This window comes from Ictalurus furcatus, chromosome 16 (assembly GCF_023375685.1).
Source record: "Ictalurus furcatus strain D&B chromosome 16, Billie_1.0, whole genome shotgun sequence".
NCBI lineage: Eukaryota > Metazoa > Chordata > Actinopteri > Siluriformes > Ictaluridae > Ictalurus > Ictalurus furcatus.
The window spans coordinates 8,657,165-8,682,280 of NC_071270.1; the positions used below are offsets into that span (position 1 = coordinate 8,657,165).

Here is a 25,116-nt window from a genome sequence, read left to right on the forward strand (position 1 = left end):
CTTTAACCAGCACTGTCTCTGTGCTATGATGAGGTCTACATCCTGACTGATACATTTCATGAATGTTGTTCCTATGTAGGTATGAGCATAGCTGCTATGCTACAACTTTTTCTAATATCTTGGAGAAAAAGCAGAGATTTGATATTGGCCTACAGCTGGACAGTTGAGAGGGGTCGAGTTCAGGTTTTTTAATCAGGGGTTTAATAACTGCTAATTTAAATTATGATTTAAATGATTATATTTAGAAGGGGTTCAATTACTCCAGGACAAATCTGTTTCAAGAAACATGTAGGTAAAGGATCTAGTATACAAGTTCATGATTTCACTGAAGAAATTAATGAAGCTAGTTCAGTCTCTCTAAGTGGAGTAAAACATTCTAATCATTGATCAAATATTGCTATAATTGTTTATAAAACTGTCTGGTTTTAATTTAATAGCCTGAATTTCACAACTAATGTTTTCAACTTTACCCATGAAAGAATTCATGAAATCTTCGCTGCTATGTAATGATTGTGTGCCTATTTCTGTGGTGGTTTTATTCCTAGTTAATTTTGCTACCGTGTTAAATAGAAATTTCAAATGGTTTTTGTTATCTTCTATTAAGGTGGAGAGATAGACTTTTCTAGCATCACTAAGAGATTTTCTATAGTTCAGTAGGCTCTCCTTCCATGCTGTTTGAAATATTACTAATTTGTTTTTTGCCATTTACGTCTAATTGTCAAGTGGTCTGTTTTAAGGTACATGTTTTCATCATTATACAAGGATGCTAGCTTTTTCTCTCTAATTATTTTTCTTTTGAGTGGAGCCTAGTGTGTAGCGGAGCGTTGACTCTAAGCATTCAGTAGCCTGATCAAGTTCCCTGGGATCAGACGATCCAAATCTAATTGATGTCTCTGGGAGGTTATTGATGAACCTCGGTGCAGTAGCTGATGCAAATGTATGTTTTACGCAGAGGCAAGAAGAGGTGCAAATATTATTATCAATATGTATTTTGAACGAGATAAGATAATGGTCTGAGACAACTTCAGACTGAGGAAATATTACAATATTTTCTATATTTAATCCATATGTTAATATCAGGTCAAGATACAAGGCTCTTTCAGAGTGTTGCAGGAAGCAGAGTCGCAGGAAGCATTGTCACAGAAAGCAGTGTCCCTCGAGCTGACGCTATCTTGTTTAAATCTCTATACTCTAAAAATATATTTTTTTTACTTTTATAACATTTACAGATATTACGATACTATTTTAGATAAAAACAATCTTGCTAAGTTTTCATCGGATCCTACAAACATCCACCACTAGCTTGTAGCCCGCTAGCATCACCTTACCACTAGCCTTGTTTACATTTCACATTTATCTCATTTTCCACTGTTTTAAAGGTGAATATGTCGGTTGATTCTTCACATTTGATTGCAGATGAGGACTTGTTCAAGCTGCACATGGAGCTGTTGGAATTGGACGCCATGGAGAAACAGCTCTGCGGCCTACTCGATAAGCAGGCCCAGCTGCAGGAGCGAAGAACCACGCTGGAAACATCTTGTGCTCCCGCCTACACATCCAAGGTAAACACACAGTGTGCTATTACCACTTCCAGCCCCTCTACGCCATGTTCCTCTGTGCAGGGACCATGCTCCCAAGACATATCCAGCCGAGGTTTCCGTCACGCCAGCGCCAACACCCCACGGGCCATACTCCAGGTGAGGACCTCTCCCAGTCCGCCACCTTCAGTCTTCGAGATCCCAACCAGGAACCGTTTCGAACCTCTCCGTGAGACAAAACCAAACGCTGTGATCGTTGGGGACTCCATTGTGTGGGACGTCTGCGTCGCTTCATCTAAAGATAAGGTGTGCACACACTGTTTCTCTGGTGCTCATGTCCTTGATGATGCTGCCCAGGTACCCGGGATCCTGAAGAAGGACGAGAGCATTGGAGCGGTCGTGCTGCACGCGGGGGCAAACAATATCCGGCTGCGGCAGATGGAAGTTCTGAAGAGGGACTTCGGCAGCCTGATCGAGACGGTACCAGCAGATCACCCACTATGAAGATCAGCGTCTCTGGACCTCTTCCCACATACAGACGTGGAACTGAAAGGTTCAGTAGACTTCTCGCTTTAAATGACTGGTTAATATCTTTGTGTAAAGAACAGAATCTGCTCTTTGTCAATAATTGGAATCTGTTCTGGGAGCATCCTAGGTTGTTCCGTGCTGATGGCCTGCACCCCAGCAGCCTCGGAGTAGAACTACTGTCAGACAACATCTCCAAGACGCTACACACAATGTGACTACCTACCGTAAGTACAACATCCAACAATAACAACATTTATTATAATTAATGTTCAAATAATAGTTCATCACTTGTAGTACATTCTATAGAGACTGTGTCTGTTCCCTGAGCAAAAAAAAAAAAATACATAGAAAATTTCAGAAAGTTTGTTTTAGTAATCTAACTAACATAAAATTAGTTCATACCGAATGTACATCCAGCACCTTTGATCTGAAGATATGACTATTAAATATTACATCTCTTACATCTAAGGCACTTATTATTAATGAAATCATTACTAATCAGGAATTTAACATGTGTTTAACGGAAACTTGGATTAAACCAAACGAGTACATAGCATTAAATGAAGCCAGTCCTCCTGGATACAGTTATATACATCAACCTCGTTTAACTGGTTGAGGAGGAGGTGTTGCAATCATCCATAGTCAAAATCTAGGTGTCACACAAAAATCTAGTCATAAATTGAACTCTTTTGAAGTTCTTTATACCAGTATAACATATGTAGCCACAAAAAAAAAGTCAATTCCTCTATTATTATTTACAGGCCCCCAGTGCCATATATTGAATTCCTTAGTGAATTTGCGGATTTTATCTCACACCTGGCTGTTTCTCTAGATAAAGCATTAATCGTTGGTGATTTTAATATTCATTTTGATAACCTGGAAGCCCCTCTGAGAACAGCGGTTGTGTCCATTTTAGATTCAGTAGTGGTCAATAAGATTGTAATTGGACCTACCCATAATGGTGGGTCCTCCTTGTCTCTTATATGTGGGCATCAGTCTCTTATATGTGGGCAACCCTGATTGCAGTTTGGTTGGGTCCTCTTGTTTCATCGTCAGTAGCCGATGCAACAACTGTGTGATGTGGGTGAAATTGGGAATGTAGGAGTGGTAGTATGACAGAAGCATCTGACATCTTTCTCAGGTCACCAACTGTGTATGGCATCTTCTGTTTTAGGGCCTGTACGGGTGCAATCTCTGCTGCATCCATTGTATAGCATTCACCAGACACAAACTTTCCCAAAAACCTCACTTTTTGTTTAAAAATCTCACACTTTCTTGGAGTAAGCTTTATTCCATGCTCTTGGTATCTCTGCAGAACTAGCCAGATATGAGCTAGGTGATCTTCAAAACTACAGCTGTGTACCAAATTGTTGTCTAAGTATGGTTGGCAGATTCTATTCAATTCAGTTTTATTTGTATAGCACTTTTAACAATGAACATTGTTCCAAAGCAGCTTTACAGAAATATATAGATATATTTCTGTATCATATATATAAAATAGATAAATATATAAAATATATAAATTCAGGATCTAGATTTTAAATGTATGAATTTATCTCTAATGAGCAATCCAGAACCGACTGTGGCAAGGAAAAACTCTGAGATGATGTGAGGAAGAAACCTTGAGAGGAACCAGACTCAAAAGGGAACCCATCCTCATATGGGTAACAACTGATAGTAAATAATAAATCCCTTCTATAAATGTGCTAATACTACATGATCAAACAGTGCAATTGTGTAACCAGGAAAATTCATTACAGTTTTTACATGAAGTCTGTTTTGTTGAACTTATTCACTGTTCACTGATGGAGACTTGAGTGCAAAACTGTTTGTGGCAATTGTAGTCCCAGCCGTCATAGCATAACTGATCATATGAATTAATGTCCAAAGCCATCATTATGGTTTTTAAGTGGTACCATCCTCAGTAATCTCAATGATCAATCTCAATCTCTCAATCTCACTTCTAATTCTTTAGGCTGTAGATCTTTAGGCTGTACCATGTGGGGCCATCCTCAGCAACAACATGTGATTACATGTTGCTGCTGAGGATGGCCCCACATGGTACAGCCTAAAGATCTACAGCCTAAAGAATTAGAAGTCTCCAATTGCTGAGAACTCCAACAAGAAGTAGGGCATCAGGATGGATAAGGCAGGTCCTTTACCTAAGAAATAAAACTATTCACAAAAAGCTTGACTAAACAGGTATATGTTTTCAGCCTGGACTTAAACACTGAGACTGTGTCTGAGTCTTGAACACTAATTGGAAGGCTGTTCCATAATTGTGGGGCTTTGTAAGAGAAAGCTCTTCCCCCTACTGTAGCCTTCATTATTAGAGGTACCAAAGAATAGCCTGCATCTTTTGATCTACGTAGGCATGGCAGATCATAAAACACCAAATCTTTGCTCAGGTACTGTGGTGCGAGACTATTCAGTGCTCTAGGTCAATAGTAGTATTTTATACTCAATGTGAAAATTTACTGGGAGCCAGTGCAGTGTGGATAAGATAGTATCATAAGATGGTATCCCTAAGGCCTAGCAGACACCTTTCCATGCTTCTTTGGAACTCAGCAGGTGCCGTGCTGAGCTCAAATGAAATACATACCCAGTGGTACAGCCCCCACAGAGTTATAAATGCTGTCAGTGGCTGGATTTCCTCAGCCAGGGAGCCCTGGTGGTACGCCTTGATTTCGTTCCGAAACAGAAAACCATGTGCTACCGCTCAGTGAAATTATCATACCTTGTATTCTAGGAATGGGATGGTGATCAGGCATGGACTTTTTATTTTAACTCATGGTAGTCACAGCATAGCCGTAGGCTGCCATCTTTTTTTTTTATGCAGACTACTGGGGGGGATTATGAAGCTCTAGATGGTACCACCGACCCTTTATTCAACAAGTCCTGCAAATAATCCTTGACTTCAGCATGCAAAGGCTTTGGGACTGAAAGATAAGTTTTCTGCACTGATTCCATGTCATGAAGTGGTATGTGCATCTTTAAAGACAGGATACATCCTATGTCATCGTCATCATATGCAAAGAATTGACAGTCCTCTCTCAGCAATTTTCTAACTACTTTTTGCTGGGCATCGGTGAAGTGGTCCAACTTCACAAGAGGATCCCATTCTATGGGCTGCCATTGGCCTTTCATGTCAACAGGAAGTGTCTCTTCAGATTTTGACTCACAGTTTTGCGTTATACCATGGCCAGCATACTGATCCTCCATGTTATGAACTGCATATTAAGTGCAGCGGTATTTTGAGTGACTGTAGCATAGATTATGTAGCATGACACTCTCATCTTTGGTGCATGTATATAACACTTTAGGGAGGACTACTGATGGTCTCTTCCCAACAGTCCCTGTTCACTTCCCGATTGTGGACTTTGTAGTCTGCATCTACGCGATAAGTGGCCAGAAAGTCCACATTTAAAACAGTGTTGGGAGCTGTCACCTACGTGCTCCTCTTGGCATTTCTTGCAGCCTTTTCGCCTCATTTCCAAACATCTTGCATGCACTGTTCTACAACTCACCTCCATGGCTGCTGTAATCATCTCTTTAATTTCTGATCTGAGTTCTTCCATAATCTTTTTCGTGTGTGGGATCTCACTCTTAACAGTGTTCACTTCTTTAGCCTCCTTTCCATTAACCGTTCTGATGACGACAGCTGTACTCTGTTCATTAGTTGATTGTGGAGGCAGGGGAGTGCTCGGATTGACACAGTGTTGTGCTGTGGAACTCATGGATGTGGGATTCTTTTACTTGCATTGATTCTTTTAATTTTTTTCTGCTTTTCACCTTCCAGCTTGGAGGTTTTATTCACAACTTCAATGAGCTCCTTATCTGTTGTCCTGAAGTCATTAAGGTGTAAGGATTAATCTAAAGTTTCAGAGAGTCACTCAACAGTCCAGTTTCAATTGAACGAAGAAATTTACACTGAATGGTAGTTCTATTATAGTGGTCATCATTGTCACCATCACCAGCATTACACAGTAATTTCTCATTCAATCCAACTGCCCAAACTGACTCTCTGGGTTCTTGAGAAATATTTATAAGCTGATGGTAGAGGTCAGTTGTACTATTGACGTTGTAGTGACCCTTAAGAATTTTGTACAAAGCTGGGAGTGTGAGCCCACACTTAATCTCCAAAATATTCCTCAAGGGCAGACCTGGAGTCACTGCTCTGATCACTACAGCAATTACTTAAATCTCTGAGTGGCCCCTTTCCATTTCCACCTCTATTTGTTAGATCAGACCCTAGTAAAACAGTCAGTCTCTTTGCTTACTCTCTCCTATTTGCCACCAAATATTGAACTCCCTCTTCAGTGTCACTTAAGCTAATTTTTGGGCATCCTCATCCTCCTCTAGTTTCTCCATGAAACAAAATAGCTATAATTCCTATATGGTTAATGCAATATTTTTGTTAAACCCCTTGAATGAAACTCACATCTTCAGTCACGTCTTGATTGCTTCATTTTAAATCCATTGTGGTGGTGTACAAAGGCACAAATATGAAAAATTGTGTTGCTGTCCAAAGACTTATGGACCTGACTGTATGCTACTGTGTGTGTGCGCACATATACATATATATACACATATATATATATATATATATATATATATATATATATATATATATATATATACAGTGTCTCACAAAAGTGAGTACACCCCTCACATTTTTGTAAATATTTGATTATAACTTTTCATGTGACATCACTGAAGAAATGACACTTTGCTAAAATGTAAAGTAGTGAGTGTACAGCTTGTGTAACAGTGTAAATTTGCTGTCCCCTCAAAATAACTCAACACACAGCCATTAATGTCTAAACCGCTGACAACAAAAGTGAGTACACCCCTAAGTGAAAATGTCCAAATTGGGCCCAAAGTGTCAATATTTTGTGTGGCCACCATTATTTTCCAGCACTGCCTTAACCATCTTGGGCATGAAGTTCACCAGAGCTTCACAGGTTGCCACTGGAGTCCTCTTCCACTCCTCCATGATGACATCACAGAGCTGTTGGATGTTAGAGACCTTGTGCTCCTCCACCTTCCATTTGAGGATGCCCCACAGATGCTCAATAGGGTTACCTTCACCCTCAGCTTCTTTAGCAAGGCAGTGGTCGTCTTGGAGGTGTTTGGGGTCGTTATCATGCTGGAATACTGCCCTGCGGCCAAGTCTCCGAAGGGAGGGGATCATGCTCTGCTTCAGTATGTCACAGTACATGTTGGCATTCATGGTTCCCTCAATGAACTGTAGCTCCCTAGTGCCGGCAGCACTCATGCAGCCCCAGACCATGCCACTCCCACCACCATGCTTGACTGTAGGCAAGACACACTTGTCTTTGTACTCCTCACCTGGTTGCCGCCACACACGCTTGACACCATCTGAACCAAATAACTTTATCTTGCTCTCATCAGACCACAGGACATGGTTCCAGTAATCCATGTGTAGCCCACTAGAAAATGTATATAAATAAATATTTTAAACCGAATTTAAAACAATATATATTAATTAAAAATAAAGCAGAATGTAAACCACTATACTTTCAAATACGTTATTTGAACCAGTTAAAATGTTTCATGTAGATAATTTCGACCAATTAACACTATTCTACACGTAGCTCCTGCCTTGATTGACAGGTGACAGTGGGAGAGTTTTTTTTACTGTGCAGATGGCACACACAGCCAAAGCAAGGAGAGAAAAGGAGTCAGACAAAATTGGGGAAAAAAGGCTAAATTATAATTATATATTATAATTAACTGTTTGAAAGAGTAAAAACAAAGGTCAAAACAGTACTACTGCCAGTTGGAGTGCTGAGGAACTTCAGTGTGCAGTTTTATCCAACGTGAAAAAAAAAGTTTCAAAAGTGTTTTGGGTCACATTACTTCTGAGTTATTAAATTGTTAAATTGCATTGTATAAATGTGAGCTATATTCAGTTATGTCAAGTGTTAACATGTTTCAATGCACGTAGTTTTTGCTCCATTTTGTTTGAGTTGTGTGAAAATCAGACAGATGTTAAATACAAAATGTATTTTATTTTAATTGTATAAAAAGGCTGTAATTTAAAATACATAAACCGTGGTGTTTAATATTATATGTTTTGCACATAGATTTCATTTTGTTTATTCTGACACTGTTTATACAGGTCAGGTTTTTTTGATTCCACGGGAAGAAGTTTACAACAATTTTTCAACAGTTTGATGGCGAGCCACCCAACCAGAACCACTGTGTCTTGAAGGATGGTATTTTTATTTTATATTATTTTGGTTTTTCTGCAAAGGACTACAAATGAAAATACTCTAGAGGAGTCCCTTCATTCAGATTAAAAGAAATTGCAGAGACATTGTAAAAGACATTTTAATTCTGGATGTGATTTTATTTTATTTAAGTTATATTCCATGTATGTATATATTTGATCTTAGGCTTAACTTAGAGGGTGCACCCTAGGGTATTATATGTATTGTACATATTTAATTTCACTCACTCTAAATTGTATATAAATCATTCTATATTTACCTTATCAGTTATGCTGACACTGTTATTGTTCAGTCCACTACCTCCTACGTACCCTTTAGTCTTCTGAAATCTGGTCTACACATCATATATATATATAGTACATATTTAATATATGCTACACATGTCCTTAGTCTGCTTGCCTTCAGCAAACTGTTTGCGGGCTTTCTTGTGCATCTTCTTTAGAAGAGGCTTCCTTCTGGGACGACAGCCATGCAGACCAATTTGATGCAGTGTGCGACAAATGGTCTGATCACTGACAGGCTGACCCCCCACCCCTTCAAACTCAGCAGCATAGACTCATACGTCTATTTCCCAAAGACAACCTCTGTATATGACGCTGAGCACGTGCACTCAACTTCTTTGGTCGACCATGGCGAGGCCTGTTCTGAGTGGGACCTGTCCTGTTAAACCGCTGTATGGTCTTGGCCACCATGCTGCAGCTCAGTGTCAGGGTCTTGGCAATCTTCTTATAGCCTAGGCCATCTTTATGTAGAGCAACAATTCTTTTTTTCAGATCCTCAGAGAGTTCTTTGCCATGAGGTGCCATGTTGAACTTCCAGTGACAAGTATGAGGGAGTGTGAGAGCGATGACACCAAATTTAACACAACTGCTCCCCATTCACACCTGAGACCTTGTAACACTAACAAGTCACATGACACCGGGGAGGGAAAATGGCTAATTAGGCCCAATTTGGACATTTACACTTAGGAGTGTACTCACTTTTGTTGCCAGCAGTTTAGACATTAATGGCTGTGTGTTGATTTTTTTTGAGGGGACAGCAAATTTACACTGTTATATAAGCTGTACACTTATATTGTGCAAAGTGTCATTTCTTCAGTGTTGTCACATGAAAAGTTATTATCAAATATTTACAAAAATGTGAGGGGTGTACTCACTTTTGTGAGATACTGTGTGTGTGTGTGTGTGTGTGTGTGTGTGTGTATATATATATATATACAGTGAGGGAAAAAAGTATTTGATCCCCTGCTGATTTTGTATGTTTACCCACTGACAAAGAAATGATCAGTCTATAACTTTAATGGTAGATTTATTTGAACAGTGAGAGACAGAATAACAACAAAAAAATCCAGAAAAACGCACATCAAAAATGTTATAAATTGATTTGCATTTTAATGAGGGAAATAAGTATTTGACCCCTCTGCAAAACATGACTTAGTACTTGGTTTAAAAACCCTTGTTGGCAATCACAGAGGTCAGACGTTTCTTGTAGTTGGCCACCAGGTTTGCACACATCTCAGGAGGGATTTTGTCCCACTCCTCTTTGCAGATCTTCTCCAAATCATTAAGGTTTCGAGGCTGACGTTTGGCAACTCGAACCTTCAGCTCTCTCCACAGATTTTCTATGGGATTAAGGTCTGGAGACTGCCTAGGTCACTCCAGGACCTTAATGTGCTTCTTCTTGAGCCACTCCTTTGTTGCCTTGGCCATGTGTTTTGGGTCATTGTCATGCTGGAATATCCATCCACGACCCATTTTCAATGCCCTGTCTGAGGGAAGGAGGTTTTCACCCAAGATTTGACGGTACATGGCCCCGTCCATCGTCCCTTTGATGCGGTGAAGTTGTCCTGTCCCCTTAGCAGAAAAAAAACCCCAAAGCATAATGTTTCCACCTCCATGTTTGACGGTGGGGATGGTGTTCCAGGGGTCATAGGCAGCATTCCTCCTCCTCCAAACACGGCGAGTTGAGTTGATGCCAAAGAGCTCCATTTTGGTCTCATCTGACCTCAACGCTTTCACCCAGTTGTCCTCAGAATCATTCAGATGTTCATTGGCAAACTTCAGACGGGCATGTATATGTGTTTTCTTGAGCAGCGGACCTTGCGCGCGCTGCAGGATTTCAGTCCTTCACGGCGTAGTGTGTTACCAATTGTTTTCTTGGTGACTATGGTCCCAGCTGCCTTGAGATCATTGACAAGATCGTCCCGTATAGTTCTGGGCTGATTCCTCACTGTTCTCATGATCAATGCAACTCCACGAGGTGAGATCTTGCATGGAACCCCAGGCCGAGGGAGATTGACAGTTCTTTTGTGCTTCTTCCATTTGCGAATAATCGCACCAACTGTTGTCCCCTTCTCACCAAGCTGCTTTGCAATGGTCTTGTAGCCCATTCCAGACTTGTGTAGGTCTACAGTCTTGTCCCTGACATCCTTGGAGAGCTCTTTGGTCTTGGCCATGGTGGAGAGTTTGGAATATGACTGATTGATTGCTTCTGTGGACAGGTGTCTTTTATACAGGTAACAAACTGATATTAGGAGCACTCCCTTTAAGAGTGTGCTCCTAATCTCAGCTCGTTACCTGTATAAAAGACACCTGGGAGCCAGAAATCTTTCTGATTGAGAGGGGGTCAAATACTTTTTTCCCTCATTAAAATGCAAATTAATTTATAAAATTTTTGACATGCGTTTTTCTGGATTTTTTTGTTGTTATTCTGTCTCTCACTGTTCAAATACAACTACCATTAAAATTATAGACTGATCATTTCTTTGTCAGTGGGCAAACGTACAAAATCAGCAGGGGATCAAATACTTTTTTCCCTCACTGTATATATATATATATATATATATATATATATATATAAAATTGCAAATCCTGAAGATTTTAATAATGTGGTATACAATTACTGACATTTGTAGGTATGCACAATTTGCCCCTTCTACTGCATAAATCATTGAACATGCTCCATCATGACCATCACGAGGCACGCACATATTATCATATCAGTGTTACTGGCACTTATATTAGATCTGCTCAGTGGTGTTCTCCTAAAGAAATATGTGGCTTAAAGTTATTAAACATCTTCCAGTGATTAAGACCATTCATGTACATATCCTTAATACCCCATATTGCAATAGGTAAATCCTTAACAAATTATGTATGCTATCTTTAGATATAAAAATAACAGTAGCATGATCACCATTAGCACAGGGCTAAAATCTAACCAGTCAACACTCAGTAGTTTTGGTTAACTTATCCGATCTATCTAGTTTAGACACCATGTTAAAATACCATGGATCTTACTGTTTACATCTGAATGTCTGTTAGGCTATATGAGATTACTATTGCTTTTAAAAATACACTTTCCTCATACACTCCTGTAGCATTAGCATCACTAAAATGTATCATTTAAATTTTGAATGTGAGACTTTAATACCCGATTTAAACATTGCGCTTTTACCATAGTGAAATAATATTCATCTGAAAACTGCATCCAGTTACATATTTAAAATTATAATAATATTGAAATAACATGATTCACTATAGATTACAGGCTCATGAATAATGGCAATCATGGTATTGCTGCTTTAGAGACTCTCATAATATCTTATGGGCCAGCTTTTGATTTTAACTTGTACATTTTCCCAGAGAAAAAAACGCTCTCTTTTTTCTTGTCAGCTTTTATTTAAAGTTACTCTTCTTTTTTTGCTCTCTTTTACTTAGTTGACTCTTTTTTAAGTTGCTTCTTTTTACATAAATTTGCCTCTTTTTATTTAAAGTTGGTCTTTTTTTTAACAGACTTATTCTTGTTTAAATTGGCCTTTTTTATATAATGTTGCCTCTTGCTTAAATTTGACTCATTATTTAAAGTTCTTTTTATTCTTCTTTTTATTTAAACTTGTCTTTTTTATTTAAAATGTACTTTTTTAGGTGCCTTCCCCTTCAGAGCCATTGTATATGTGTGTTGCCTGTTTGTATCTCGCTGTCTTGTTCTGTGTATTGCTGTCTGTCTCTTGACTCTGTATGCTTTATTCTGAAGATTCCAAGCTTATGGAGGAAAAGTTCCAAAGTTTCAAGCTGGTGCAGGCAGGGATAACCAACAACATTAACACTCCTTTTACCAGTATAATTGGTTTCAGATGCGTCTTCCTGCTTTCTGATGGACAAATTTGTAAATCTAAATGGTGCAATATATGGTGGACCTTCACAACTGTAATATGGAGGAAACTGCAGCTGAATTGCTTAGGAGCAGTAATCAACCATGTTAGTGCTAAAAAAAAAAAAAAAAAAAATGATGATCAGTGTGTATTGTGAGCTAGATGATTCAGCTTTTTATTCATTCCTGGTGGTGTTGAGTCTAGGATTTAAAACATGTGTTTGTGTTCACATAGTTGATGATCATAAAGACGCAGGCTTCCACTATGTTTTCTTATGTCCCAGTTAAAGTGGAATTTGGGACACCACCCTATTGCAAAAGGGTTTTTCTTCTATACAGAATTGCTTAATACTTTGCTGTCTCGTGTATAGAATATGCATCACTGAGCACTCATTACACACCCAGTCACTTTTAAACTTACTTCACTTCAACTGGATGGCTTATTTTATACTGTGAAAAGTTTGATATGTGAGGAGATTTCAATATGTTTTGTGGGTGTATTTACAATTAGGTCATTGTGTATGCGCAAGTGTTTGTGTGTGTGTGGCACATGCACTGTGGGATATGCTAGTTTGCACCTTCCTCTCACCTTAATTTTGCTTCACTTAAATATTTTATTTATGGAACTTGATGTAAGGTAATTAAATCACCAATTTCAATACACATACAAATCACTTCAATTGTTATTTGCATTTGTAAGTAAAGGTATTTGTATTTGTCAAAATAGACCAGTAGCAAACTGCAAAAATCTATTTAAACCACTACTAGATTTTGTATTTTGTAAACTGCACTTTGTATTGTATTATGGGTACAATTTAATGCTCAATCTCTACTTATATTAAAAAGTTATTAAATTAAATAAATAGGCATTTATTAAAATAATGCTAAATGCATGTTTTGATGATGTCTTTATTCATGTACTTTTTTACTTTGAAGAGTCACTTCCTTCTTTTGCTTTGACATGACCCCATTCAGAAGGCCTCATTCACCTAAATACTGCTTTCTGAGCAGCTCTTTGTAGAGCCCCAGCTGACAGATGACACATAATTTCTGTACTTGTGATATGAATGCGCTAGGGAGATAGAGAGAGCATGTTTGTATGTGAGAGAGCACCCGGGTGTGTCATTATTGTGTCACAGAGAGTTTTACACAGTTGTAATTTACATATCCAGTACCGGTCATTCCTTCCCCAAGACATTTTTAAAAACATTCTTAATCTCATGCTCTACCCCTACTTCATTTTGGTCCCAATGTTTAAAATTGCTTTTATTTTTTTAAACCCTTATGCCCTCTCAATTAACTATACCGTACAGTGCAGATCATCCTATTTTGCATGTTTTGACCTACGGTGGAGATAAAATAAAATAAAAGTCTACACACCCAGATAAAATTGCAATTATATGATGTAAAAAAATAAACCAAAATAAATCATGTCAGATTATTTTCCACATTTAATGTGATACAGCAAGTGGTAAAATTCAAGTGAAAACTAATAGAAACCTTTTTGGGGGAAAAATAATCGTAAAAAAAAACTTTAGATCAGAGCATTGACTTGATCATGTTCTTCTATAGTCATTATTTTGTTGACTTGGATTTGTGGTTTGGGTTGTTATTATGCTAGAAGTTCAAATGCTCTTCACCTAAAGCTGTCTAACAGAGGCCTGCAGGTTTTGTGCCATTTTCTCTATCTCGACTAGAGCCCCAGTCCCAGCTGAAAAGAAGCAGCATCCATAGCATGATGCTGTTACCACCATGCTTAATCATGGGTATGGTGTTCGTTGAGTGACAGGCTGTCTTATTTTTGTGCCAAACATACACTGATCAGCCATAACATTAAAATCATTGAGAGAGGAAGTGAGTAGCATTGATAATCTCGTTACAATGGCACCTGTCAAGGAGTGGGATATATTAGGCAGTCAGTGAACAGTCAGTTCTCGAAGTTGATGTGTTGGAAGCAGGAAACATGGGCAAGTGTAAGGATCCAAGTGACTTTCCAAGAGCCAAATTGTGATGGCTAGATAACTGTTCTCAGTATATGGCAGTTAGTACCTACACAAAGTGGACAAAGGAAGGACAACTAGTGAACCAGTGACAGGGTCATGCACATCAAAGGCTCATTACTGAAAGTGGGGCGAAGGCTAGCCCGTCTGGTCCAGTCTCACAGAAGAGCTGTAGCACAAATTGCTGAAAATGTTAATGCTGGCTATGATAGAAAGGTGGACAGCCTTTTACACCATGTGGACAGCCGGGTGTGTGTGTCGTTTATGTGGGGAAGAGATGGCACCAGGATACACTATAGGAAGAAGGCAAGCTGGCAGAGGTAGTTTGATGTTTTGGACAATGTTCTGCTGGGAAACCTTGGGTCCTGGCATTCATGTAGATGTTACTTTGACACGTACCACCTATGTAAACATTATTGCAGACCTAGTACACCTTCATGGCAACAGTATTCCCTAATGGCAGTGGCCTCTTTTCAGCAGGATACTGCACACTGTCACACTGCAGAAATTCTACAGGAACGGTTTGAGGAACTTGACAAAGAGTTCAAGGTGTTCACTTCCCCTCCAAATTACCCAAACCGAACATGTGGGATGTGCTGGACATATCAGTCCAATCCATGGAGGCCCTACCTCACAACTTACAGGACTTAAAGGATCTGCTGCTAATGTCTTGGTGCCAGAAGTTTTATGGAATCAATGCCTCGATGGGTCCGAGCTGTTTTGGTGGCACAACAGGGACCTACACAATATTAGGCGGGTGGCTTTAATGTTACGGCTGATTGGTGTATTTTTTAGAATTATGCCCAAAAAACTTCTAACTACGAAGCTGAAGCACGCTTGGATTACTTTTTTTTTCTGAGAAGAGGCTTCCATCTAACCACCCTACCCCACAGCCCAGACATGTGTGAAGAATGAGATTCTCACATTCTTTTTTTTGCTCCTCTCTGTTAAGTTGCTTCTTTTTATTTAAATTTGACTTTTTTCAGTTGACTTGTCCTATTTAAATTGTACTTTTTTCATGGATTGTTTATATTTTATCATTGTTTACAGTTGGCTTTTTTATTTAAAGTTGCCTTTTTTATTATTTAAAATTGACATTCAACATTTCAAGCTGATGGAGGCAGGGATAACCGAAAACATTAACACTTCTTTTTACCATTATAATTGGTTAGAGCTGCAACTTCCTGCTTTCTGAAGGACAAATTTGTAAATCTTAAATGGAGGGGATAGTTGTTTAACCTTCACAACTGTAATATGATGAATATAAGAGATAGGCCTCACATATAAATTTCATCATCATGTGGACTTTGGAACGAGAGGGGTGAACATGCTGGATTTTGTTTAAACAAACATCTCTGGCTCGTATCGGGTGGAGCCCCACACCACCTTGGCTACTCAGACCATATCACTGTTATGAGATATGGAAGCTGCAACCGATAGTCAGTACGTTTACATGGACAACAATATTCCAATATTAACCCGATTAAGACAATACTCTGATTAAGAAACTACCATGTAAACAGCAATTATTTTTAATCTGGCTAAAGTCATACTCGAAGTAAACACAAATCTAATTAATACATGTGGAGTATTCCTATTTTAGTCGCATTATCGACGTGCATTACAGACATGTAAACACCTCAATCTCATGATTAACGTTGCGTGGGCGATTTCGGTGCATTTTGCGATAGGACACATACACACGGCAGTGGTCAACCGTTTGACGGCAAACAACAGAGCATGGCTGTATCCGAAACTGCGTACTTACCTACTATATAGTAGGCAAAATACAGGTATTTCGGTTACTATATAGTAGGTAAGTATGTAGTTTCGGACGCAGACCATGGCTTCAAGCAGTCGTCTATTTGCATGTATAGCATGACAAATAATTAACTGCACTTGAAGCTTTTGTAAAATTAAAAATGAAACACCCAGAACTGTATATGTTACCATAACGAAGACGAAATGTATGTTGATATGTGAAATTCTGGAGGGAACATCAGACGGCATGGCATGGGGAAGTAATGGCGTGTGCCATTAATCAATCTATGTTCTATAACATGTAAAATGGGAACATGAAAGGAATATTCTAAAAGCAACTCATGTAAACACCTTAATTACAATATTGTATTATTCAGAATAAGGTCAATAATTAGATTATTGCTGTCCATGTAAACGTAGTCAGTGACTCCACCAACTTGGAGGAATACAGTGACCAGCTACATCAGCAAGTGCATTGATGACGTCACTGTCTCCAAGACCTTCACTACACATTCAAATCAGAAGCCACAGATGACTGCAGAGGTGTGTGTTATGCTGAAGACCCGAGACTCCTCCTTCAAAGGTGGCCCTAAGAACAGTGGGGGTCAAACTGTCCTGGGCCATCAGAGAGGCAAAGCATGCACACACCCAGGAAATCCACAACCACTTCATGGATAGTGGTGACACGTGGCCCATGTGGCAGGGCATTCATGCCATCAGCAACTAAAGGAAAACATCACCTGCCTATGACAGTGATGCCTCCCTTCCAGATAAGCTGAACAACTTCTATGCTCAGTTTGAGGTGCAGAATGACATGGTATTTAGGAAGACCACCCCTCCTCCCAATGACCAGGTGCTGTGTCTAACTACGGGTAATGTGAGAAACTCTACACAGAGTGAACCCACCGAAAGCTGCTGGACCAGACAACCACCCTACATCTGGCCCTCACCCACCTGGACAAAAAGGACACCTATATTCGAAATCTGTTCATGTCTGTGAATGTCTTTTAATGTCATGCCTTATTTGTATCATGCTTATCACCACAAGGTTGCTACTATTTGTTTGGTTATTTAGCATGTATTATTATGGCTGATTGTTAGTGTGATAATTGTGGCTGATTATTAGAAGTGTATTTAACGACAGATAATATATGTCTTGTTTAGTATGTGTGTGTTCATTGAGTGATTTCATGACAGATGAGAGTAAGGAAATTCATGTAGACTAGTCAGAACAGGTTATCTTTTTATGAGTCGTCTAAGTTTGACTTTGACCTACACCTTCAGAGAGTTCTCCCCAATCAACATCTTTGGGGAATCCTCATCCACCAACCAGCCTCCGAGACATCATTTTGTTCATCATCCTGATTGGTCTCCCAAGATGGCAAGAAGCCGACCAGACCGCTGACGAGTCCACATCACTGGGACTTTTCTCTAGATGACAACATGGAGAATCCCCATGTAACTAGAATGACATTTCAAATGCAAGTACAGTACCACCAGATTCTCTCTGAACTGGGATATATAATACTAAGTTTAAAGCCCTTCTAAATGAAGCAAAGGTTAAATTAATAAGTTGATGGTTTTTTCAGGTCATGGTCTGTATACAGTGCTAGAAATTCTGTATAAAGTGCTAGAAATTCATTCACTCTGTTCAAAGCCATTTTCACCCATGTTTGTGTGTGTGTGTTCATGTGTGTGTGTTTATGTGTAAGATTAGTTTCTGTGTATTAGAATACACAGAAACATTTAATAAAATCTTGTCTGTTTTTAAAGATATGTGTCTTGTGTTCATATTTACAGTTTACTGTATGGAGTTGCCAGTCTTGTAACTATGCTCTTTGGATATTATTGCCAATGGCCACGGTGGTCATATCTAATGCATAATTAATAAATAATCTAACTTGTCACTGGACGAATAGTTGATCAGAAATTTTAAGTTAGCAAAATTTCCCCTTCCAAACTGAACTGCTAGTCTCTCCTACATATTTTGGTGGAGAATACAAGTCATTTTTTGCTGCTACTTTATTTATAAAAATATCGTATTTAATTTATTGTCACTATTATACACTTTAACTGGCTGCTACCACAATAACTGCTATGTCCATATATGGTATAAGCTTATCTGCCGATTACTATGTATGTTATGTTTAGATTCACAACAGTTTTTTATTATATTGTTATTCTTTTGCACTACCTGTTATATCTGACAGTTCCATACTAGAACTGTGTACTAGTTGGTGTTGCACTGTCACTTACTGTGCTACTGTTACTATTGTCCTGTTTTAGTAGTTACTGTACTTTATGTAAAAATGTGAAGGTCTTATTTAGTTCTGTGTCTTGCTTGATAACTTTCTTCACCTTAATATTACAAAGATTAAGGAACTGTTTTTTAGCTCTTCCAAAACACTGATCCATCCTTCCAGTAGTATCATTAACAGAGAGATGGTTGAAAGAGTAGAGCATTCCAGATATCTTGGCATTACACTGGATAAACATCTTAACTTCAATCAGCACACTCTAGGTATTTACAATTGCTGTCAACAGAGCCTTACAGTTATTCATAAACTTAAACATCTGTCTGTTCATCCTAGTCTTCTTATTCTTCTGTATTGAAGTATAATTGAGTCGGTTCTTATATGCTAACAGTTACCAACAAGAACAAACTCTTAAAGATAACTAATTTAGTGAGAAAAATTATTGGTATTCCTACCCCTAATTTATCGGACTGTGTCATTTCATATTCGCTCCAGAAGGCACATAAAATTCTAAATGATCCAGACCACCCACTTTATCAGTATTTCAACCCCCTTCCTTCTGGCCGCAGGTATAGTCTAAGGTATAGACTTTCATGTGCAGAAAGGCCAGCTATGTTAATAGTTTTGTTCCTATGGCTATACGAGCATTAAACAGTAATTAACCATTGTGATGCCATCTTATGCTCTGGCATTTGTAGTATGATCCTGATGGTTCTTTTTTTTCCCTTCTCCCCTCTATGTCTGTGATTGTTTTGATGATTAACATGTATGGTGTTGTTGTGTTTGTTTTCTATGCACCCACAGTGGAAGCAAATTTCCTCTTTGAGGACAAATAGATTATCTATCTATCTATCTATCTATCTAACTATCTATCTATCTATCTACCTACCTACTATCTATCTATCTATCTATCTATCTATCTATCTATCTATCCTTAAGAAAAGTATGCTTTCTCCAGTGCAGAAGACAACTTTTCTAGAGGTTATAAGGATTGTACTACTATGAGGATGTTTCTCTCCCCAACATGCATAGGGTTAATCCTTTCAACACTGAGCAAGGTAAAGCGGTATCTGGGCATCCCCTCCAGTCTCTACGAGACTGTTGGGGCTAATGGGAGCAGCAGCCAACATCATACCGTTGGGCCTATTGCACAGGAGACCGTTTCAGTGGTGGCTGAAAAATCTGGAGTTTCGTCCAAGGACAAAACGTCTGAGAGTAATCATGTGAGAGTGATTACTGAGAACCTCTGAGAGTGTCATGCGGTGATGGCTATGTGTTCTGAGAATTTGGAGGTGTCCCCGGTTTCTAGCCTCGGGTCACACTCTAGGGGCATCTCCTTATCACAAGACAGCATTGACTGACACCTCCCTCATGGGCTGTGGGGCGGTCTTAGACAGCTGTCCAGCTCACAGTCTCTGGAGCAGCCCTCATCTGGAGTGGCACATAAATCATCTAGAAATGTGGGCCGAAATTCTTTCTTCCTCAATTGAGAGGTCACCATGTGTTAGTTGTGACAGACAACACAGTGGTGGTCTCATATATCAACCACCATTGTGGATTATGTTCACACCCCCTGTTCAGGCAGGCACAACTAATTCTTCTCTGGGCAGAGAGGAAGTTTTTGTCAATGAGTGCAATGTACATTCTAGGCAACTGGAATGTGGGGGCAGACATCCTGTTGAGACAGGGGCTGAGGGCCAGGGATTGGTGGCTCCATCCACAAGTGGTGGAATCCATATAGTGGAGGTTCGGCTAAACGGAAGAGGATGTGTTCACCTCCAAGGAGACAACAAAGTGCCAAACAAAGAGGTCACATCTGTACGTTTTTCCCTTGATCGCTCTGCTCCCACAAGTTCTAGCGAGAGTTCACCAAGACTGTCTATGTCGGCTGCTAGTAGTACCTTATTGGCTAGCTCGAATATGGTTCTCAGAGATAATGTCCCTGCTGGATGGCACTCCTTAGGAGATTCCCATCCGCAGGGATCTATTGTCTCAAGGGCTGATTTATCACCCTCAGCCAGAACTATGGAAACTATGGGTCTGGCTCCTGAGGGGCACCAGCTCATAGATTCTGGTCATGCAAGTGAGGTTGTAGACCATGTTGAATGCTAGAGCACTGTCCACGAGGAAATTGTATGCACTCAAATGGCAACTTTTTGTCTCGTGGTGTGAGGAACGTCAGATAGACCAAGTGAACTGCACAATAGCTACAGTCCTGAAGTTCTTACGAGGATGTTTCTCAGCAGGGTTGGCTCCTTCTACAATCAGGGTCTACGTAGCCGCCATTTTGGTCAGCCATGCCAATATTGATGAAGCCTCTGTGGTGCAACATCCTCTAATTTCGAGGTTTATGTGTGGTGTCAGGTGGCTGAGGCCCAGCCACAGACCACGCATACCTTCCTGGGACCTTTCTGTTGTCCTGAAAGGTCTGTCAGGTGCCCCATTTGAGCCGTTAGAGTCAGCCTCAGAGAAACGTCTGACTCTAAAGGTAGCGCTTCTGCTGGCCCTGGCAAGCGAGTAGGAGATCTACAAGTTCTCTCTCCTACCCTTAGTTTTTCACTTGAGATCTGTTGGTTACTTTATCACATTAAAGATGGAAAAAGATCTGACACAATTTATCTTGGTTGAAAATAAAAAAATTTTTGATTGCTTTATCACAGTGGTTCTCAACACAGGGGGCGCACCCCTCGGGGGGGGGGGTTGGAGAGATCAGAAGGATGGGCGCAAATTGTTTTCAAGAAAAAAAACACAGACAGGGCATGATTTGGGTATTCTGTGTATTTTACTGCAAAAAAAAAAAAAAAGTGCCTAACGACAAATCTAGTGACGTTTTAGACCTTAGTAACTTTCCAAATGTCGCCAGTACTGTCTTTCAAGTGCAAGGTTTTGCTTTCCTACTGCACTCACACCTCTCTCTTTGTCTGCTCTGTTCAGTGAGTGGCAGCTGAGAGCCAGAGATTTAACAATGTCATGGCTAACGAGACCTGCCCTTCATCCCACTTTACATAATTCGCATGCGAATGTTTTTAGATTGCAAGACGAATGGAATGCAACATGTTTTACATGTAAAGTAGTACACATTATTACAACCTAGTTCTCTCGTTCAAAGTAGTTATACTGTCAGATTATTTTTGATAATTCAGGTTCCATACCTGTCCATTATATAGTTATATAAAAGTCAAAAGTTATTTAACAATTCATAACAATTATGAAAAGTAATTAAAGAAAAGTACAAAAACACAAAAGCTATCTATCTATCAAAAAAGATTATAGAATAGGTTATATATTGAAAGATTTTATATAGAATAGATAATCATTATACCTGGTCTCCTCCAATATATTGGGGGAGGGGCACATTTTGTGATATATATATATCACAAAATGCTGAAATTTTAACAGTGGTGTGCAGAGTTTTTATATCCACAGTGCATCTTTTTTGTTAAGATTTTTACAAAATATGTGCTTACATACCTGCCCACAGTGCCCTCCACTAATATTGGCACCCTTGGTCCAATATGGGCAAAGAAGACTGTGAAATTTTTTATTTATTGTAACCTTTTGATCTTTTGTTTAAAAAAAAAAATCACAAAAATACTCTGCTCCCATTGCAAATAAAACATATCAAAAAATGTATATTTGTTAAATATAGGTGTGCAACAATTATTGGAATCCCTATGAATTCATATGAGAAAAATATATTTGAAATATATTTCCACTGATATCTTAATTTTTTTAGTACACCTGGGTGACTAGGAACAGGAAATTATTCAACCATGACTTCCTGTTTCACAGGGGTATAAATATGAGGTAAGGTGTATTAATAGCATATGTAAGCTGACAGTAAAACTAAACTCCACAGTTTTTTGCTTGCATAAAAGGGTTCTCCCTACACTTGCATAAAAGTCTCCCAACACTTGACAAATAAATAAATAAATAAATAAATAAATGAAATGGAAATCTTTTTATTATTATTATTTGACTTATGATACTCTTGCAGGAATGGCCCCATAGGTTGAACAGCACAAACAAATAAGGCGGACACTTGACATGAGGAGGCATAATATTCATTTGATATTTGCATGTCATTATGGCATTCCATATAGTGCACCTGTTAAGATATGATTGTAATTAATAATTTGACCTCGAATTTATTGATACCACATTGGCGATTCACTCATTTTATATTAAAAAATAAGGATATATAAATATAATAAAATAATTTCATTTGCAATTTTAAATTAAATGTTCCAGTTGATATTCTCAATCTATTTTCCACTTGCAGGGCAACCACATAGTCTCACTTGCTGCCTCTGAATCTATAGACATCCTGTGACACTCTGGCAAGTGCCCCCAGGCAAGGGCAAGAGGGAAGGAACGAGCAGTGAAACAACCATGTCTGAAGGCATGTATGAGGGTGAGTAAAAATATCATACTACTTTTATATTGCTACATGGGCTGTAATGCAATGGCAATATTTTTTATCTGTATCTGTTTAGTACTCCAAATATTCATATCTGTATCTGGATTTAATCAGAAGTGGATGTGGCCTAAACCATTTTCTTTTCTTTTCTTTTTCTTTAAAGAGATGTGTGTGTTTTTTAAATCCAGCTAACCCCTAACCCTAACTGCTCACAGCATTTCTTTCTTCTATTTCCAAAGATACAAAAAAAACTAGTAGACTAACTTAAACACACCACATTTACATTGCTGTAAATGCATCATTCACAGTCAAGTTAATGAATGTGTTCTTTCTTGTCCCTAAAGTTTCAATATCTGACTGCTCACCCACACCTCCAGTTCACGTGACTTTTTTGTTAGGACCTGCAGGATCTTTTCAGATGAACTTTTCTGGCAAGCTTTCTTTTAAAAAATTAATACTGTGCATAATGTATTTGTATTCTGTTACATACCTAATTGCCATAATAATTTTAAATATATTGCAATATATTAAATTGTAAATGTAATTAATTTTTAAATAGTGACCTGTTTTCTAGATCAAGTCAATGCTATAATTTTTCAACACCTACAGGAAATAAATTCTGTCAAAATGGCTATGAAACACTATATAAAAATGGTTTGTTCGAGTACCACACATAACATGTTCCTGCAAAACAATCATAAAATAATGATTATTAGATATGTAGTGCAGCACTAGTAGTTATGTGTACCAAGGAATACAAAAAAAAAAAAAACATCAGTTTGTTTTGAGCAGAACCCATATTTTAAAATTTTGTTCTTGAGTTAGAACCCCAAACAATGTTTCTAAAACAGAACAAAATCATTACAAAACAAAAATCATAAATACTTTTTCCCATTTATATATGCTGTCTTTCCTTCTAAGATTAAAGCTGTTAGACCTGGTAGCTGTGTTTCTATTGATAATAATAAAATAATAGATTTAGATTTGAAATATTAGACTGGACAACTGTGTTTGTAATAATAAGGTCATATACACACAAGCTATGGAATTTTACTGTTTCTGCCCAACATACAGTATTGCTATGAAATCTTTAGGGCTGCAATTAACGATAATTTTCATAATAGACTAGTTGGCCGATTATTATCATCATCATCATCATCATTATTATTATTATTATTATTATTATTATTATTATTATTATTATTATTATTATTATTTCGCTTAATTGATTAATCGGTTGGGGCGGGGCAAAGTTTCAGTGCCCTTTTTTTTTTGTTTGTTTAAAATACAATCCACAAATGTTACAAATATAAACTTCAGACTAAAACTTTACACAACTGTTTGTCCAAAACAGAAAAGAACCCAATACACACACACCAGAATATATATTATTAATTTAGGACTGTAGTTTAATTTGGTGCTTTTTGTGCATCCATAAAAAAATTATGCAAACATATGTATATACAATACAATATATATATATATATATATATATATATATATATATATATATTTATTTATTTATTTATTTTATAGTATTTATGCATTATTTTTTATGGATGCACAAATAGCACCGAATTAAACTACAGTCCTAAATTAATAATAAAAATTCCCTTTCACTACACCTTGTGGTTTCTGTTACTCACTGCCTTTAGGAATATTACTTTAAGTCTTTTTACTTTTGATCGTAGTGTTTTAAATAGACATTACAGATCTTACTCGCGCTCCCACTGTGTACCAGCGCGTCTACACCGTGCGTGATCAGCAACTCGGCCACATTACTAATAGAACACTTCTGTTATAATAAACGACAGAATTTACAGTGCAACTGCGCAAATACAGCATATAACAATAAACTTAAATTAAACGAAACTTTTAAACAACTCGCACCAGTTTCCCCAACCCCTTGCACACAGTGGAGCATTTTGGATATAAACATAACTTTGTGCTCCTGCATCACTGTTTGATCTGTGCAGTGTTTAATATAAAATGTTCCCTTGCCTTAGAGGACTTTCTTCCTCAGTCACGTGATGATTTCGGCTCCATCTGATGGTGAGTGAGGTCATGTTGGGAACAAAAGTTAATGCTGACAGAAACAGTAAACTGAAGAAAGTCATTGTCAGTGACTCTGGGTGTCTGCTAATGCTAGCGTGCATATGACTTCATGCGCCATCGACCAGGAAGCGGCATATACTTCCGGTTAGT

The 25,116-nt window shown here is 38.4% G+C and overlaps 1 long non-coding RNA gene across 1 annotated transcript in view; it reads left to right on the top strand.

Annotated features, from left to right (window-relative positions):
* The first annotated feature begins 1,568 nt into the window (after nt 1-1,568).
* Nucleotides 1,569-25,116, top strand: part of LOC128620432 (uncharacterized) — a 44,259-nt gene continuing 20,711 nt past the window's right edge. The window contains exons 1-3 of the long non-coding RNA XR_008388141.1: nt 1,569-1,697; nt 1,896-2,290; nt 22,774-22,905. This is a non-coding gene — a long non-coding RNA (uncharacterized LOC128620432). The remainder of the gene's footprint in view (nt 1,698-1,895; nt 2,291-22,773; nt 22,906-25,116) is intronic.